Genomic DNA, 18,087 nt, shown 5'->3' on the forward strand with positions numbered 1-18,087 from the left:
TCTTCAGTGCCCGGGCTGGTCCAGGCCCAAAGCGCAACACTATCTTAAAGATAGCCGGGACAAAAACAGGGCCAGAGGCAAGGCTCAGCCCTAGAGCACTCATCTGGCAAACAGGAGGCCCTTGCTTTTAGAATACAACCAAAACTGGGAGGAGAAATACGGTGCTCTCCCTGGAGCACCTGGGGAAGAACCTGTTGTCTCAGGGCCGGTGGCTCCGGGGGTCGGCCACCCCCCCTTCCCCTCTAAATGGCCCACTGAAAGCAGTGACAAAGACCGTTACCCTGAAATAGAGGCCACTTCCCCTAATCCGGTAACTTTGTTTTAAAGCTAAATTGGGAAACTAAGTGACCGAGCGACATCCTTTTAATGGCTGAGTGTCAATGATTTCTAGAGCAAATGCTCCTTCAGAAAAGATCAGTTCTAATGTTCTTTCAAATTGTCAATTTGGAGGGTGAAGGGGAATGTGATTAGACGACCAAAATAACAAAGAATCCGGAGACCAGCAAAAATGTGGACGGCACAAGTGTGTAATTTAAACTGCCACAGTGCGAGTGCATTTCTGATGCCAAATATACTTAATCAGTAATAATCCTGTCCCTCAAGAAGGCTTCTAATTTGTTTTATTGCCTTTTTAGATTTGTCCCCTTTCATTTTCTAAGATATAATCATAGTTCAGCGACTCCATCTGCGAGTGATCTGGTGATGAATTCTGGGTGGTAATGACGTGCAAGGGGAGAATAACAATTCCTTAATCACGCTGTTTCCACTGTCGTCATCTCATCTGAATTCACGGCTTTCAGAAAATTCAATTATATTTGCAGTTTCATCAAGAAATTACTCTGATAAATAACTAAGAGAGTAATGGCTCACTTGTTTGTCAGGAGAGAGGTTGAAGGCAAGAGAAGAAAAGAAGAAGGAAGAAATGGTGGGAGACAACTCAATTGAAAGTGTCATAAAGAAATTTTGATTTTCTGAGAGGCAGAGGGAAGGGTGAGAATTTTATGGCCTCCGATGTCAGCGTGGCCAGTGGGGAGCTGTGACCGGGGTCCCTAAGTGAACTCTCTTCAGAGACCAGCCCAGGCGTAATGTCTCTCTCTGGAGCTATCACTGGCCCCGCAGGCATTCCTCACAGCCCACTCAGTCCTCATTCCGGGCAGAGATTTATGAAGGGTGATTGGAGAGTGCCACGGCCACCTCTATTATGTGAGTTTCGCATCGGATTTCTGCTGCCGTGCACATCAGTGGCTGGCTGCAGGTTGAGATGAGGCCTTACCTTGACGTTAATCTTGTCAATAAAGATTTTCTCAGCATTCAGAGGAGAAAATTAATCACTCTCCACAAGTAATGTCTGTTGGCATTCTCACTCTGTCAGACAATCAGCCACTAGCCAACAGCTGCTGGAGAATATCCAGTCCCCACAGCGTCTCTCCCCGTCCTGCATCTGTGCCTGAACCTGCTCCCGGGGTCACGGTGGAGGAAAACCATCCGGCAGGGACGGCCTGGCTGACGGCCACTAACCTCAGCCATGGTCAGCTCTCGGGAGTGGCAGGGGAGCACCAGCTTGGTGTCCTCTGCCAGCAGTGCCACCACCGACGGTGATGTCCTCCTAGATTACACATGCCCAGGAGATGCCTAGAACGGCGACGCTGCATCCTTCATCTCTCTGAGAGAGACTGTGTGCACACACACATGCACACACAGGAAACACCATGGTCCCTGAGGAGTGCACACCAAGAAATGGTTCCGGGACTCCTCTGGGGGCTCAAGTGCTGCACAGAAAATACACACGTCCTCCTGTGTGCTGTAAACCATCTTTCGATGACCAAGGACCTGGACCAATGACAACGCTGTGCTATGTTACTTAGGAAACAGTGACAAGAGTCTGCACAAGATCACTCATACACAATTGTGTGTGTGCATGTGTGCGCAAGCGTGCTACTCTGCACACGATCGTACATGCGCAATTGTGTACTGGTATTGAGGCTTTGCTCACAACTGGTGCTCTACCACTTGAGCCACACTTCCATCTCTGGCTTTTTGCTGGTTGATTCACCTGCCCAGGCTGGCTCCAGACCTCCCTTCTCAGCCTCCTGAGCGGGCAGGACTAGCGGGTAGACCACTAGTGCCTGGCCAGACACCACTTCTGATCTGCCGTCAGTTGAATCCAGGCACAGGAAGCCTTCGGATCCAGAGAGCCATCTCGAACACACGCAGGGCTGTCTGCTAAGGCAGGTGTGCTTTATATGTTTCCCAGGCGTGTCTCTATCTGGTCAAGGAGACCACCAAGTGTAGCTGTCACACGTCCGTCCGCCTGTCAGCAAGGCCTGGGCTGTGCCAGTGACACTGGCAGTGTGAGTGGGTCCGGTGGGCAGCAGGAGTCACCTACATCTGTAGCCTAAGCTCCTCAGAGCAGGAGGGGACGTGCAGGGCTAGCACCACCTTTGGTCCACAAGCAAAGGGAGATGTTTGGTCACGTGGCTGGGGCTAGGTTTTTTTTTTTTTTGTCTCCTTTCAGACATGCTTAAGCACCAGTCTTGTTTTTGTCATGCTTAGCATGCCCTTGTCCAGTGTGACATTCCGTGAAACCGCCTGTGTTCCACAGGAAAACATGAAGGCCAGCTGCGCCGCTACGGCTGGCTCTGGTCCATCAGGGCTGCTCGAGTCTTTCTCAATCATGAGAATCTTCAAGGTCACCCACACTTTTCCATCCGAGCTCTGAGTCATCTAACACGACTAAGCAAGCCCCTGCTCTGTTGTTCCTGTCCTAGGGTGAGACACACTGTGGATGTCAGCTGCCGAACTCCCTCCAGAGCCCACATGCAGTGGGCAGTGCCCTTCAGCAGAGCTTGTCCCATCTGTAAGTGCCTGAGTACAGGGTGGCAAAAGATTCTGAGAGAGAGGGGAGGAAGTTTAAAAGAGCACATCCGGCTGGGAGTTTGGCCCAGTGGTTAAAGTGCTTGCCTAGCATGCATGAGGACCCGGGTTCGATTCCTCAGTACCACATACATAGAAAAAAAAAAAAAGCCGGAAGTGGTGCCGAGGCTCAAGTGGTAGAGCTCTAGCCTTGAGAAAGTCCAAGGACAGTGTTCAGGCCCTGAGCTCAAGCCCAGGACTGGCAAAAAAATAAATAAATAAATAAATAAAATAAAATAAAAGAGCACATCCCTGTAATGTCCACAGGTTATGGAATTATAATTGTTCTAGTTTGTTATTAGTTATGTTGTTAAGTTTTCACTGTGTCAAGTTTATAAATTTAGGTTTCCACAGGAATATACAGGAAAAAAAAATAGTATTTGTAGAGCTCAGTGCTCAAAACGGGCTCAGGAGTCCCCTGGGGGTGTTGGGACAAGTCCCCCACGGGACAAAGCTCTGTCCCAGGCTCAGTACTTTTGTCCCCTGCCTGGCACGGGGTGGGTTACCAAGTCATAGCTGCTGACATGTAAAATGACTGAGTTAACAACGATGTCCCCAGTGCCTGTGGCCTTCATGAAGGAACCAGATGCAGGGACACAGGTCAAGTTCCTACTGTGTGGCCCACGTCAATTCTCCCTCTTCCAAGGAAGGGACCAGGGGCCAGGAGAGGGCTACATTTCTGCTCTCTATAGGCCAAGTGATCCCACAATGTTGATCAGAAACAGAGCTACTCAAGTCTGCCCTTTCAGGTCCTGGCCGACACACAACCCTGAGGTCCCAGGGAGCAGTCTCTGAAGAGAGAGCTGGGGTTTGGAGGTTGTGTTGCTGCTTGTTTTCCCCGAAAGAAAAGAGTAATTTCTCAGATCGGGACCATACTTGTCCAATGTTCAATAAGTCATATGCGGTTGTCAACTTCGTCACTGTGACTGCATTCCTAAGATATTCAGCTTATTAGAAAGAAAGATTTATACTGGCTCACATTTCAGAGGCCTCAGTCCACACCCGGCAAGTCCATTCTGGGCCCAGAGGGGAGCATACGCCTTCGCAGTGGACCCACAGAGGCTGTGAGGGCCCCGCTGAACCACTTGGTAGAGTGCTGAGGCCTTTGTGGGCAGTGCAGAGGGCATGTGGTGGGAGAAGATGCTCACGTAATGGCAGCTGGGAAGCACCTGGGTCATGTGGTGAGGGAGTGCCTGGAAGAGAAACCCAGCACCCAACAGCTCCCCAAGGGCACATCCCCAGAGACCTGACTTCCTCCCTTCCACCAGGCCAGTGTCCCCACAGACCTGACTTCCTCTGGCCAGCCATGTCTTGGACAGGCTCTACCCACCTCCTAAGTAAGCCGCCAGCCAGTGACCAAGCCCTTGGGGCATGTCAAATGCATGAGGGGCTCTCATGACATCTCCCCTCCCTAAGACTCTCCCGATGTGCCCCTCTGCTTGCTCAGCCTACGGGAGGCCCCTGTGCAGTCTCTTGCAGGGAGCCCCTGGCAAGGGAAAGCCCTTCTTAAGGCGTGGGGTGCTTGGAAGTGGCCAGGTTGGGGTTGGCAGAACCAGTGGAGCCCACCACACAGGCCCGCTGCTGGCAAGATCCGTAAGCACTGGAGTGGACAGAGGCCCTTTGCCACAGCTTCCTGTGCAGGTCACAGAAACCTGCCCCTACCCACTCATGACTTCCCACGAGAACAGAGGCTGTGGTCCTTTCTGGGCACCCAGCCCTCGGCAGGTCCAGAGACGACTGCTGTCTGCCACCCGGTTTACTAGCTGGGAAAGAAGCGGCATGGATCACCTGCCACACGGAGATACAAGAGTCAAGCAGTGAACCCGAGGCAGCAGGCACACCTGAGCAAAGGCCAGCCCTCCCCAGTAGAGGCACACAAAGCACCAAGCAGCCGCTCCTGCAGGGGTTCCTTTGTTCCCAGCGCCCTGGAGCTCCCCTGTTCTCTGAATCACAAAGCCCCACAGCAGAGGTGCCCTGTTTTCTCTGCTTTCCTACAAGTCAGACACAGGTCTGTGTGAAGCCAGCCTCAGATGCTAACAGATCTGATGGCACCCCTGCCAGCGTCCTCAGCCCTTCCTGGCTCTGTGTGCCTGGAATCGCAGTGGAAGGAACACTTCTGGAAGTGAAAAGTAAAGTTCAGCTACAGGAAATAAGTCTCATTCCTCACAACACGGAGGCTGCAGACGGAAATCACCAGCTGTCACACATACGTGCAGTTCCCAAAGCCAGGGCAGAGGCGGAGTCCAGGCATTCTGAGGGCCTGGATAGAGATGCTGCTCTCTGAGGGAGGAGAGGGTGCTGGCAGGCCCTTCAGGGCCCAGCCCCTGCCTAGAGGACAAGTGTCCCCAGCCCTGCTCAGGTGTCTCCAGATCTTGCTGCCTCTGTGAACACCATGCTCTCACGCCACCAGATGCTCTTTGGCTCAATTGCATCCATGGAGGCAGCTGCACCACTGTTAAACACTGAGGGTCCAAAGCCATCACCATTGCACAGGGGTCTCCCCTGACTTCCTGCAGCCGAGATGAGCCGTACTTGGCTTGAAGAATTCAGTCTTCAGCCGGGCACTGGTGGCTCACACCTATAACCCTAGCTACCCAGGAGGCTGAGATCTGAGGACTGCAGTTCAAAGCCAGCCTGGGCACAAAGTGGTAGAGCTCTAGCCTTGAGCTGAAGAGCTCAGGGCGGCGCCCGGGCCCAGAGTTCAAGCCTCACGACTGGCCCAGTCTCCAGCCAGGAAGGTGGGTCCAGAGCTTTGCACAGTCACAACTCTTCCAGCCTGGGTGAGTCAACTGCTTCCTGGCTGCCCCTTCCCCCACAGCCCCTCAGCTCCAGCCAGCATTATCCCTGGACCATGGAGAAGGACAGACCACAGCCATGTGGGCCCCTTCCTCCCGCACCCCCACCCCTTCCACATCCCATCCAGTTCTGGCCACAGGTGCCGGCTCCCGGCTGCCATCAGGGTTTGTCTTGGAGACTGCAGGGACTTCCTTCCCGGTCCACTCCATCCTTGCCGGTTGCCCACTCTCTCTCTACAAACTCTCTTGGAAGAGTAGTCAGGAGGTTCTCCTCTCATGGTCCCTTCCAGGAGGCACGGCCTGCATCCTTTCCTCCTGGCCTCTTCACTGGGCACCTGGCCCCTGAGACCCCGCAGAGTGGCCAGAATTGACTTCCTTCCCCTCATGCCAGCAAGCACCACGCTTTCTTAGCAAGAGGCAGCCTGAGGTGCCAGGCAGACAGATGCGAGCACTTTCCCTCCCCCACACCCCTCGCCAGGCTGTCCCGACCGTGTGCAGGAATGAGCCGCAAAGCAGGTGGGACAGGGCCTGGCTGGAAGGCTGCCCGGGCCTGGCGCTTAGCCCAGCCCATACCTTGTTCCTCACCTGTGCCCGCCTGCCAGCGAGCTTGCCAAGCTTAATGCATGCTGCAATTGGTGAAATTAACGTTTCCTTCCCGGCTGCCTCTGGCAGCAGGGAAGCAGGAAGCAGAGGGAGGGGAGGGGGACCTGACTTCGGGCTGGTCCCAGGCCTGAGTGCCTCCCGCTGCCACCGCTCTCCTGCTTGCCTGGATGGGGGTACGGACACAAGGACATGACTAGGGGTGCACGGGAAACAGGGAAACAGGCCACAGTGGCAGGGCAAGCCCGGCATCATGGCTGCTGCCCCTTCACTTCAAGGCTGGCTGCCCCCAGTCTCCCTCCTCTAGGGCAGAGTGGCTCCAAGGCACCTCCACCCCCACCCCCCGCCACCCCACCTGGGTCTTAAGCCATGTTTCCAGAGGCAGAACTGCCTTGGTCTGTGTCCTGCCTTAAGTCGCACACCTCCACAGACCAAGCGCTGAGGACCGGTCAGAGGCCATGTCTGCAGAGATCTTCTTGCTTGCCGGGTCCAGAGGCGAGGAAGGGGTTCCTGCAGTGAGAGCAGGGGCTCTCACTGGAGCAGACCCCCTGCAGATGGCCAATGCCTCCCAGATCCTCCACCACAGCAACCACAGGGAGCCCATCCCACCTCTTCACATCTCAGAGCAGGGTTTCAACGATGTGGCAAGGCGGCTCTCCAGCAAAAACAGGAAGGAAGGAAGGCGCGAGGAGGGCAAGGGCCAGATCTGCTCCCCTCGGGGTCTGGCTGACCGGCCCAGGTGCACAACACCAGGGAACTTGTCAAAGTGCTAACGCAAGCACACTGACTCTGCTCCTGGCTCTGGGAGATAAATGGACGACTCCACAGGCCTTGAGACAGAACTGGACGCCCTGGACAAGAACAAGAAAATACCAGAGCCGCACCGAGATGGTTTTAATCAGGGAGCACGTTACTAGCAACAGACACACGAAGCAGCAGTCTTCCCTGACTCTTGCTTATCCGAACCTGGGTGTAGCTTGTCCCTCAGGGTTTCTGTGTTGAGGGGCTGGGTTGGTCTGCATCGTGGCCTTGGAGAGGGGGGGAGCCTGTAAGCCTCACCTCCATTTGCTAAGGGTACATGTTTGTCCTGCACTGCCTGTTGGGCCTGCTGAAGGTTCAGCTCTTGGTGGCTGCCTGACCGGGAACAGGCCTAAGACACGCTTCCTTCCTTCAGGGGTCCCTCCCTGCACTGGGGGAGAGGACCAAGCACGCAGGGTCAGGAGGAACATTAACAGGCCTTGCTGAGTTTCTCTCGGCTGACGGCCACTAACTAATATGTCCTTTGACCAATGACCTTCCCACACCCTCATCTCCACGTGGATTAGATACAAACACGCAGTTTCTGTGTCTTTGGGACTTCCTCTCTGAAAGTGCCTATGTCACATAAAACTTAAAGAAATGCTAAGTACACAAGTGTGCAAGTTAATGAGTCTTTGCCCAAGTCCTCGGAGGTATGTGACAGGATGCACCTTTTCTTTCTCTCCCGGGGAGACAGCAGCTGTGGGTGGTGTGAGGCCTTGGGGCTCCAGGACAAGGAAGAGCAGTTGGGCAGTGATGACTCTCGGCCTGGTCTGGGCCTCTGACTGAAGCTGGGGCCTGCAAACTCATATACCCTCTATCAGGAAGTTGCTGCTGAAATTTCAGAAGGCAAAAACCAAAAAACCAGAAGGAAGAGAGTGTTTACGACACTAGGCAACTTGTCAAAATGCAAATTCTCTGACTGTACCCCAGATGCACGGGCAGTAGCCTAGAGGCAGGGCACAGACGCATGTATGGGTTTCTAGAAGCTTCCAGCGAGTTCTATGTTGAGATTGAGAACCGCTGGGCAGCACATCCCTGACCTGAGGCCCCTGGCTGCTCCCATGACCCCGCAGGCCCACTGGCCACTCGTGGGCCTGGCCAGTGAGCCTGCACTGTTCTTCAGGATGGGCCCCTGGGGGATGCAGCCTCCCGACTCTGCCTCATAATGCAGCCTTTTTTACCTGCAACCCACACTGGCTCCTGCAAATTAATAGCCCTGGATGGCCAGATATTTGCATAATGGCTCTCCTGTCCCTTTCAGTTGCTCTAATTAATTGTTTTAGAATACGATTCCCTCATCCCTTGGCCTACAGCGATGGGCTCTGTAACCCTGTGGACCTCAGAATCACTGAGGGAGAATGTGGGAAAATGCAGATATCCCCCTCACCGCCCCCCCTTGGCCTTGGCATTTTGTAGTGTGGCTGGAGGCTGGATCTGCAATGTCTGTAATATCTGGACAGCAGCTCCAGGGCTGGCCAGGGAGGACTGGGAGAGGTAGGGAGGGCAGATGGAGGGGGGGCCTCAGGGGCTCAGAGCCAGGACAGAGGCAGCCTGGCTCAGCTGATGGTGGGCTCACTGGAAGAGAACAGGAAGGAAGGGAAAAGAGAAGAGTTAGGGGCTGGTGCCCAGAGAGCAGCGTCTAGGTGATCTGTGAGGGGTGTACCCTGAACACAGCTACCGTTTCTGCACTCTGGGCTCTGCACTGAGCACAGGCCCGTCCTTCCCCGGAGCCTACGCCTTCTGGAGAGAAATGCCAAGGACACAGCTCCACAGCAGGCTGCCTGTAGGCGCTGGGATCCCCTATTCCAGAACAAAAGTGCAAGGCTCCTCTCTGCTTTGCCAAGACGCTTTGAGGCAGTAAGACTGACTCTGGGAACTGGGACGAGCAGGCGCCCCCTGTCTGTGAGGAGTCCAGGATGTGAGAGCCTGCAGGGGAGAGCAGGCTGTCCCTGAACCCATCAGACTGCAGGAGCTGGGCAGGGGCTGGCCGGCCCATGGCCTGTATTGCCCTCTGCTGGTGAGAAGCGGTACTGGCTGCAGCCGGCCAAGGCCAGCAACCAGCGCTGGTGGCCTTAATCCTGGAGGACTGTCTGAGGATCTGACCCCCATCAGCACTGGTGGCCTTAATCCTGGAGGACTGTCTGAGGATCTGACCCCCATTAGCGCTGGTGGCCTTAATCCTGGAGGACTGTCTGAGGATCTGACCCCCGCCAGCGCTGGTGGCCTTAATCCTGGAGGACTGTCTGAGGATCTGACCCTCGCCAGCGCTGGTGGCCTTAATCCTGGAGGACTGTCTGAGGATCTGACCCCCGCCAGCGCTGGTGGCCTTAATCCTGGAGGACTGTCTGAGGATCTGACCCCCGCCCGCTCTGCTCGGTGCCCACTCACATCTCTTCCAAGAGCCCTGAGCCCCTAGCATCACTTCAACGCTAAGCACAGGATTGCCACTTTTCCAAACATGGGGGGGGCGCTGGAGGGTATACAACCCAACGAACTTATTGAAGATAAAGCTGGGGCTCAGAAAATGACTCCCCAATGTGGCACCTATACTGGCCGAGCTGGAGATGTGCTCTCAGGACCGAGTTTACGGTGTTGCCAGCCTCCTCAGGTCCTCTCGCCTGCGTCTTCTCTGGCACTAGGATGACTTTTTCAGCTGACTGAGGAAATGTCTTTCAAAAGAAATGCACTGTCCTCAGTCCTTTCCCTGGACAGCCTCTTTAGATAGCCAGGAAAAGTGAGCCTGAGGAGCGAACTGCAAGCTGTCACTCTCACGCTGGCGGACCCCATCTGCCCCTGAACAGCTCTGCAGCCCCGCCAGGAGGCGTCAGCTGCCACCAGGGACCACACGTGTTCACAGTTTACTTTCGTCTCTCATTCGTCCACGCGGCGTCCCCCAGCCCACTCAACACCCAATGAGGACCATCTAGAAACCATCACTGGTCTCAGGTCACTCATCCCTCCATTCTCTATGTGCCTGCAGAGAAGCACTGCAGGCTTCTGGGCTGCTCCTATTCTGAGTCTCCCCACGCCTCCTCCACACATGCACACAGCCTTTCCTTCTGTTATCCCATTGTCCCAACCGGAAACCTCCAGAGGCCTGCAGAATCCACACCCCCAATCCCATGTTGTTGAAGACAAAAACCAAGACAGGATCTCTTGACTCCTGAAATGCCGTAGTCTAGATGGGCAAGTTCCACAGAACTGTGGCCAGAAAAGCAACACAGCCAGCACAGGGCATCCAGGTGGGAGATGACAGCAGCAGCCCCGTGGACAGAGTGCAGAGGTCAGCGGAGAGAGCATGGTCCCGGGAGAGGGCCCCTCTGTCTCAGCGAGCTATGAACCTCTGGGAAAACTGGTGCCAGGCTCTGAGCCTCAGTTTCCTCACCTGTAAAACAGGAACTTTCCTGAAGGGTGGTGAATGTAAGGTGGGCACACTGGAACCTTACACATGGTATGTAACATGCAGGAAGTCAATGCAGGCAGGCTGCCTTCTTTCCTTCAAAGCAAGACCCAGGCTGTCAGGTCGTCAGTGGGAGGCCAATGGCTGTGGTGACGGAGTAGTGAGCCTGTTGGGTTTACTCTGGAACTCTCAGCGCTGTGCCCTGTCACAGGCCTGTGAGCTTCGTACTTGCTCTTCCCCGTAACACTGGTACTTGAGTCCTCCAGAATTAACTGGACCTGCACAGAATGGGGTTGTTTCCCTAGAGTTTCAAGCTGCTCCTCTCAGACTAAGGGCCACTGAAAACATCCCCTGCTCCTACCTCGTGTTCCTTTAGCATTCAACTCTCAGCTCAAGTGCCTGTAGATCCTCCTGCCTCAGTCTCCCCAGGGCTGGGATTATGGCTGTGTGCCACCAAGCCTATCTCAAATCTCATTTCTGCACAGAAGTAACCCCTGACAACTTGTATCAGGCTCATTTTCTCTGCTTTACACCGTTATAAATCCCTACTCATTTCCTTCAGAGAGAATTACCTTTTTATATTTACGTGTGGGGCCATGTAACGGTATCTGCCTTCCTCGAGAGACATTTTCTGTCTACCAAGTGGAGAGGTTAATGCAGGTAGGTAGCCTGGTTCAAGGTTATCTCTATGAAAGGTGGTGTGCTGCATCTTGTCTACCAGTTCCTTGGGCTAATGCGCCAACCCCCTTTCTAATTTCCTGCAATGAGTTCCTGGCAGCTTCAAATAACAGGTCTAGCTTGAGTTCCTCTGGTCCTCGTCAGCTGAACTGCCCTGCTTAGATGAACTCTGAGCACACTCCCAGAGGCTGGGGACCTTCCAGAAATAACAGAACACCCCGTCACCCCTACCCCCACCCCCATGCACTCCTGGCTCTGAGCTAAGCTTTGCAAAACTGGATGGACAGTTCTCTCAACAAGTATTTATCATCTGAAGGCTACTTGGGTGCTGGGTGTCTTTCTAAACGCTTTGTATATTATGTCATGTATGCAGTCTTTGGTGTTTTGGTGAAACCAGCCCTTTCGTCGTGGGTAACCCTCCATTAAACGCCCACTCACAGGGTGAAGCACGGAATGGGCTTTGGCCAGGGACTGAGCTGCCAGCAGCTCTGGCTTTACTGAAAGACCCTCTCTGAGAGAGCGCAGCAGCCAGCCCCAGGCCTGGGGCCGCCTCCTTTTTGATTCCAGTGAGGTGCCAAGAAGGCTGCGATGATGACCTTGCTTCCTGGACTGGGTCTGGGTTTGGAGAATAGCAATGACTGGACATTTCTGCCACTCCAGGCATGGAAGAGCGAGCTGTGCTGGTTCCTCGGTTCTCCGTTCACAGAGGAGGAGACGAACCTGGGTGGGCACAGTGTCAGTGCAGGCCTGCGCTTCCTGCAGAGCTAGGAAGCTTGGATGCTCGCTTCATTCACAGCCCAATTGCCTGTGAAATGAGGCCACTTTCTTCAAGTCCTTTAATTGGAATCTTTCTCTGACTCAAGAGGCCAGGGGCCTAAACAAACCAGCTTGGCAGCATCTCCTGAGCCAGAATCTGTCCTGCAGGGAGCGAGGGCCTGGCAGGGACAGTGTGCTTGCTTGGCCTCCCCTCCCGCGGGTGGGGCAGATCCTGCAGGGTGTGCTGGGGCACATGGCGGGGGGAGGCAGGCGTAAGCATCATGTGGGTCCAGGAGGCCCCTGCCTTAGGAACAGCAGCAGAGCAGCCAGCCTGAGCTCTGGGAAGAGCGAGGCTGCCAAGTCTGAGGACAGCCTGGGTTCCACAGGACCCTGGGTCTCAGAGAAAGCCAAGAAATCCTATGTTGGAGAGAGGAGAATGGGACAGATGCGGCTGCTACGGGCGGTGATGAGCTCCTGGGGCTGCCATAAAGGTGGGGTTTTACCCCGCAGACTCCATGCAGGGTCTCCCACGCAGGGGCCTGCCTGACTTGTGTCCTGGCGTTTTTCTGGTGGCTGAGGTGGAGGCAGGGCTGTGCAGGGGGCTGTGTGAGATGGGATGGGGGGGGGGACAGGGGCGAGGGGCAGGACCAGCCCGGAGATGGTCAGGGAGCGCCCACATTGCTGGCCTTCAGATGGTGTTCCCCACCCTGCGGGGCCTCAGCCAGGGCCGTCCAGGCCAGCTCCCACTGGAGGCGGCCCTTCCTGCTCCCCGGGAGAGGCTCCACTCTGCCTGCTGCAGGTGGCAGCTCTGTCCTTATTTGTCCTTCCTGCTGCCCGGAGGGTGCTGGCTATGCTTGCTCAGGCGGCTGAAGGGAGGTTGTTCCCAGCTCCGCCCTCTGCCAGTCCACTGGGCCAGAGGGGAAGTGTTCCTCAGCGAGGGAGGCAGGGCTGCCATTGCTATAGCACTGCCTGCGTGGGAATCAGGTCAACGCTGCAGACTGCCTAGCCTGTGCCCCACGCCACCACCTATGCTCAATGCAGCACTGCGCGTCTCAGTGGACGGTGGACACTAGCTTAGTGCCCCACAGGGGACAATCTCAGATCTGGGATTAGTGTCTGTCACTGTGTCACTCAGTGCTAACTCTTGGCAGAGCATGCCAAGGCCAAGCTCCCATGCTGGAGGAGAGGAAAGAACAGCTGGGTTGATGTAACTGAGATTAGAAATATATGCGTGTGTGCGCGTGCGCGTGCAATCGTGTGTGTGTGTGTGTGTGTGTGTGTGTGTGTGTGTGTGTGCGTGTGTGTGCGTGTGTATAGCAGAGAGAGACAGAGAGACAATCACAGAGCTCTGAGCCTTTGAGTGCTCTGAGGATGGAGGCTGAAGGGTGAGAGGTGGCTGGCCCTCTGCATCTGCACAGGTCATCCATCCGGCCACCAGCTCCAAACTGCTGCAGACACTGTGGTTGAAGCTCAGGAAGGGGGAGATGCCACTGCGCTGCCTCATCCCCAGGTCCTCAGGAGCCAAGGAGGAAGGGGACAGGGCTTGGAGAGGCCCTGCATGTCTGGAACAGGAGGAGAGTTTGGCTTCTTCTGTACAACCCAAGGACTGAGCCCTTGTGGGAGGGCAGAGGAACAGTGGCTCATGCGGGGCGTGAGGGGCCTGGTAGCTCAGAGAAGAGCCTGGTTTCTACCCCCCCTCACGCCCAGGCTCACAGCCGTCAGGGGCGGGGCTCAGGCATGGGGACGCGGGGGTCCTGGACCTCCATCCTCAGTCCTCCACATCACTGTAGCAACTGGATTATCTTTTTAAGGTTTGACTCATGGTTTTGGAGGTTGAATCCATGACCAGCCACTGTTAGACTGTGGTAGCAGTCACACTGCGGGTGGAGCGTGTGGCAACAAGGTGCCTACCGCCAGGAGGGAGAAGGAAGAGCGGATCTCACGGTAACTCACTCTGCCTCCACCAGGCCCCACCATTCAAAGGTTCTGCCATCCCCCAGGGGCACCCGGCTCTGGGAACAGATTGAACATGGCCCGTGTCCCAGATCCAAACTAGGACACCTGGAGAGGCCAAGAAGGCGGCTGGGGCTTAGAGCTGGGGGCACAGACTGGCTTTCAACATCGAATCGTGTCTGCGCCTGGATGAGGGTGGCCCCAGCCTGGTGCAGGGGAGGAAGGTAATGGGTTAGTTCCTTTGTTTATGTAACATCATGGGGCGCTTGCCCCATTCCAAGAACCACTCTGAGGCCAGGGCAACAGTCAAGTGCCCAGGGACAGCAGAACTGGCATTCTAGTGATAAAGAAAAGAAGCAATGAAGAGAAAGAACGGTGAGCTGGGGGAGAGGGGCTGGGGAAGGGGCAGAGGTCCTCAGCGTGTCTGAGCTCCAGAAAGCAACCAGGCAATGAGACAGAAAAGAAACGGGAAGGAGGGTTGTGTGGGCTTGTCCTAGGAGTGGTGGGGATCCTTTGTAGTTTTGGTGGCACTGGGATTTGAACTCAGGGTGTTGTGCTTGTTAGGCAGGTGTTCAACTTGAGTCACATCTCAGCCCTTTTTACTCCAGGTAGCTGGAAGGAGGGATCTAGAACTCTGATCTACCTGGTCTCAGCATTCTGAGTAGCCAGACTTACAGTTGTGAACAGCTCAGGTTACTGCATGAATGATGGGTGGAGGCTGGTGAGAGTGGAGGCAGGGAGGCCAGGAGGAGGCTGTGACAGTGACAGGTGACAGGTGACAGGCTCTGGACAGGCTGCTGCTCAGCACTTGGGGGTTCAGATTGATGTCCACCCCGCCCACCCTCCACTGCTCACCCAGGGTACCTCATCCTTGGACCTCTGGGGTTTCTTCTTCTTGCACTGGCCAGGCCTCCTGGTCTGTGGGATTTGTTCTGCCTGCACTGGTCTCACTTATTAAGAGGCCTGAGCTGTGACCTAAGGCTGGATGACAAGCCCTACTTCTCACATGGACTTTGGGTCACTGCACCTCCACAGGCCCCAGCAGCCTTGCACTGTTCCATGGAAACAATGATGCCCCTGGCGACAGACTGGAATACAGACATACCACAGTGGACACTGCAGAGACCCCAGAGGGGCTTCTCTACCTCAGTCTCACCAGCCCTCCCACTCAGGCTTTCTGCTAGCACACGGTCAGATGAGAGCCTGGGCCCCTGGGCCAGAAGCTGAAGCACCAGCCTCACAAAGGCAAAGGAGCTGAGCTCTGACCATGGTGGTGACAGCGATGAATGATTTATGTCCAGCCTAATGGTTACATAAGCAGCTGTTACATTTTAAAAGCATCACACAAACAATATGAAACATTTATTTAAGTGGTTCTACACTGTGGGGAGTTTGATTTAATCAGCTTTTATTTCTGTTCTCATTAGAGTGAAGTCTGGCAACTCCAGGAGTCAGCCCTACCTCTGCTCAGTAGCTTCCAGTGACTGAAAGCAAATATTTTTACTGTACCACAATTAAACATTTATGCAGCACCCGGCTCCCCAGCTGGCCTGCAGATGGGAGGGGAGAGGCACTGAATTCCCGTCACCCAAAGAAAGCATAGAGCACCCACATCTAGCAGAGTTAATAAAGCATCTGAAGACCCTGGAGGAGGTGGAGAGGCTCTGAATTCACAGCATCTCTGATGCGATCGCGGGGACCTGTGTTCACAGAGCTGGGGTCTCTGGGTGGCCTTTCATCTTAGAGATGCTGGCTCAAGAGGGAGGGTCTGCTTTCGATTTGAATCCTAATATTGTCACAACCAGAATCCATGAGCCATGACAGGAAGACTCTCCCGACCAGGGTCTTCTCACGTCCCATCACCAAACTCGCCCGGGCACAGAGCTCTGTGGCACGGATATCTTACTTCTCAAGCTGCATGACGGTGCACAGACATCTTATACTCATTTTCACATCCCTTTGTCTCTTAAAAGTATGTAAAACTGACTGAAAAGAAATTGCGGTCAGGCAAGTTGTCACAGATTAATAATTCCAGCAAATCAGGAGGCAGAGGATGGAGGATCAAGAGTTTAAGTTGTCCTAGACAAAAAGGTAGAAGTGAGATCCTGGCTCAAAGCTACAAAAAGAAAGGGCTGAGTAAAGGGGATGGGGGAGAAAGGGAGAGAAAGCAGGCAGTGTGTACCTGTGGGTACACCCGAGTCCCCACGACCTCTTGAGTCCCCTCGTCCTATTACTTCATGGACACAGAGCTGGGCTTAAAGCTCCCCTCAGGTGTGACCCCATCCTCCACAACCTTGAGAAGCAGACCGGTGTCGGTGAGCTCCAGGGCCAGGTGCACTAGGCACCAGCTCAGCCACTGAGCCCCACCTCTGGACTGCGTTCAACTCAAGGCTCTCCGGCCAGTGCCGTTTGAGGTGACAGGTGCACCACTGCATCCAGCAGAACCCTGGCTTTTTAAACAGTTGTTGTGAACAAGCTTTCTCAAAGCCCCTATCATTTCAGTGACTGGCAAGCAAGCAGTAGTGTGGCCAAGCTTGCAGACAGTGGGAGTGGGAGTTTGTTCCATGGGTTGCTGGGGTAGCCCCAGCAGCAGAACTCTGCCAGACTGTCAGGTGGAAAGTGTTGGCCACCAGAGGGCAGTGCCCCGACACCACTAAGCAGAGCCTGGACGCCTAGCTACACCTGCCTAGTCCAAACAGGGGCCCCCCGCCACGGGTGGTACCACAAATTAAAGTGCCATGCTGTGCCGGGCACGAGGAGTCCGGCAAGGTACAGAGTGGCTGTTCAGGAGACATCTGCTGCTGCGATGGGACGGGAGAGGGCCAGTGGACTAGGCTGGCGAGGAAGGACCCTTGTTCTGGGGACAGAGAGGACAGATCCATGGGAGTAGAAGGGAGAGCTGCTGTGCAGCTGAGGAGGGCTCCTTCTCCATCCCGGGGACTGGGACCAGCGAGGTGTAGCACAGCCGTGGCTGTCTCTAAACCAGTAGGCAGGAGTCCCCAAGCCACTGTCCCTAAAACAGAGGTGGGAGGGGAGACCCTGAACAAGCCAACGTGACCTCGCAGGCCAGGCGCAGGAGATCTGATGCTGAGGCTCAGGCAGATCAGCAAAGCTGCCGCTGCCGCCCCTGCTGTCAGGGAGGGAGAGGCCCCTGCTCCCCCCGGACAGCACTACTGATCCTGCTAGCCAATAGCCTCTATTGAGGTTCCTTCTGATTATAGATGTTGAACATGCTTGTTGTGGAGAAATCGGGAAAGTGAAAATCAGGAGTCCTGCTCTTCAGAGGAAGCCAAACACATGCCAGATCACTGGAGTGCCATACATTGAGGCCACACCAATGCCCAGCTGGAGCCTCAAAGCTGGTGTGGATCAAGGGGTCAGAGGCCCTCAGGTAAGGTCCCAGCCATGCTGAATCACCTAGGAGGAAGAGGCTCTCGCCCTGTGAGGCCTCAAGGCCCTCACCCTGGCCACGCTCTGTGGAGGCCTCAAGGCTCTCACCCTGGCCACGTCCTGTCAAGGCCCTCGCCCTGGCCACGCTCTGTGGAGGCCTCAAGGCTCTCACCCTGGCCACGTCCTGTCAAGGCCCTCGCCCTGGCCACGCTCTGTGGAGGCCTCAAGGTTCTTGCCCTGGCCACGCTCTGTGGAGGCCTCAAGGTTCTCGCCCTGGCCACACCACGTCCTGTCAAGGCCCTTGCCCTGGCCACGCTCTGTGGAGGCCTCAAGGTTCTCACCCTGGCCACGTCCTGTCAAGGCCCTCGCCCTGGCCACGCTCTGTGGAGGCCTCAAGGCTCTCACCCTGGCCACGTCCTGTCAAAGCCCTCGCTCTGGCCACTCTCTGTGGAGGCCTCAAGGCCCTCGCCCTGGCCACGTCCTGTCAAGGCCCTCGCCCTGGCCACGCTCTGTGGAGGCCTCAAGGTTCTTGCCCTGGCCACGTCCTGTCAAGGCTCTCGCCCTGGCCATGCTCTGTGGAGGCCTCAAGGTTCTTGCCCTGGCCATTTGTCTTGGAACAGGGCTGGCTGGGTTGGTAGGTGGGGAAAAGGTAGCCTCCAGTACTGGGAACACTGCTTCCTGTCATGGTGACAAAGAAGTATTTATTCTGCACAAAAGCATGTCAGCAGCATTTGGCAGATTCTCCTGAGCTGCACCATTAGAGACCATAGGGTGGAAACTGTTGCCAAAGCAGGAATACGT

The 18,087-nt window shown here is 55.3% G+C and overlaps 1 protein-coding gene across 1 annotated transcript in view; it reads right to left on the minus strand.

Annotated features, from left to right (window-relative positions):
* Positions 1-18,087, minus strand: part of Kcnip1 (potassium voltage-gated channel interacting protein 1) — a 154,111-nt gene that overhangs the window by 115,544 nt on the left and 20,480 nt on the right. The window lies entirely within an intron of this gene.

Source organism: Megascapheus bottae, chromosome 29 (genome assembly GCF_031878675.1).
Source record: "Megascapheus bottae isolate mThoBot1 chromosome 29, mThoBot2.hap1, whole genome shotgun sequence".
Lineage (NCBI taxonomy): Eukaryota > Metazoa > Chordata > Mammalia > Rodentia > Geomyidae > Megascapheus > Megascapheus bottae.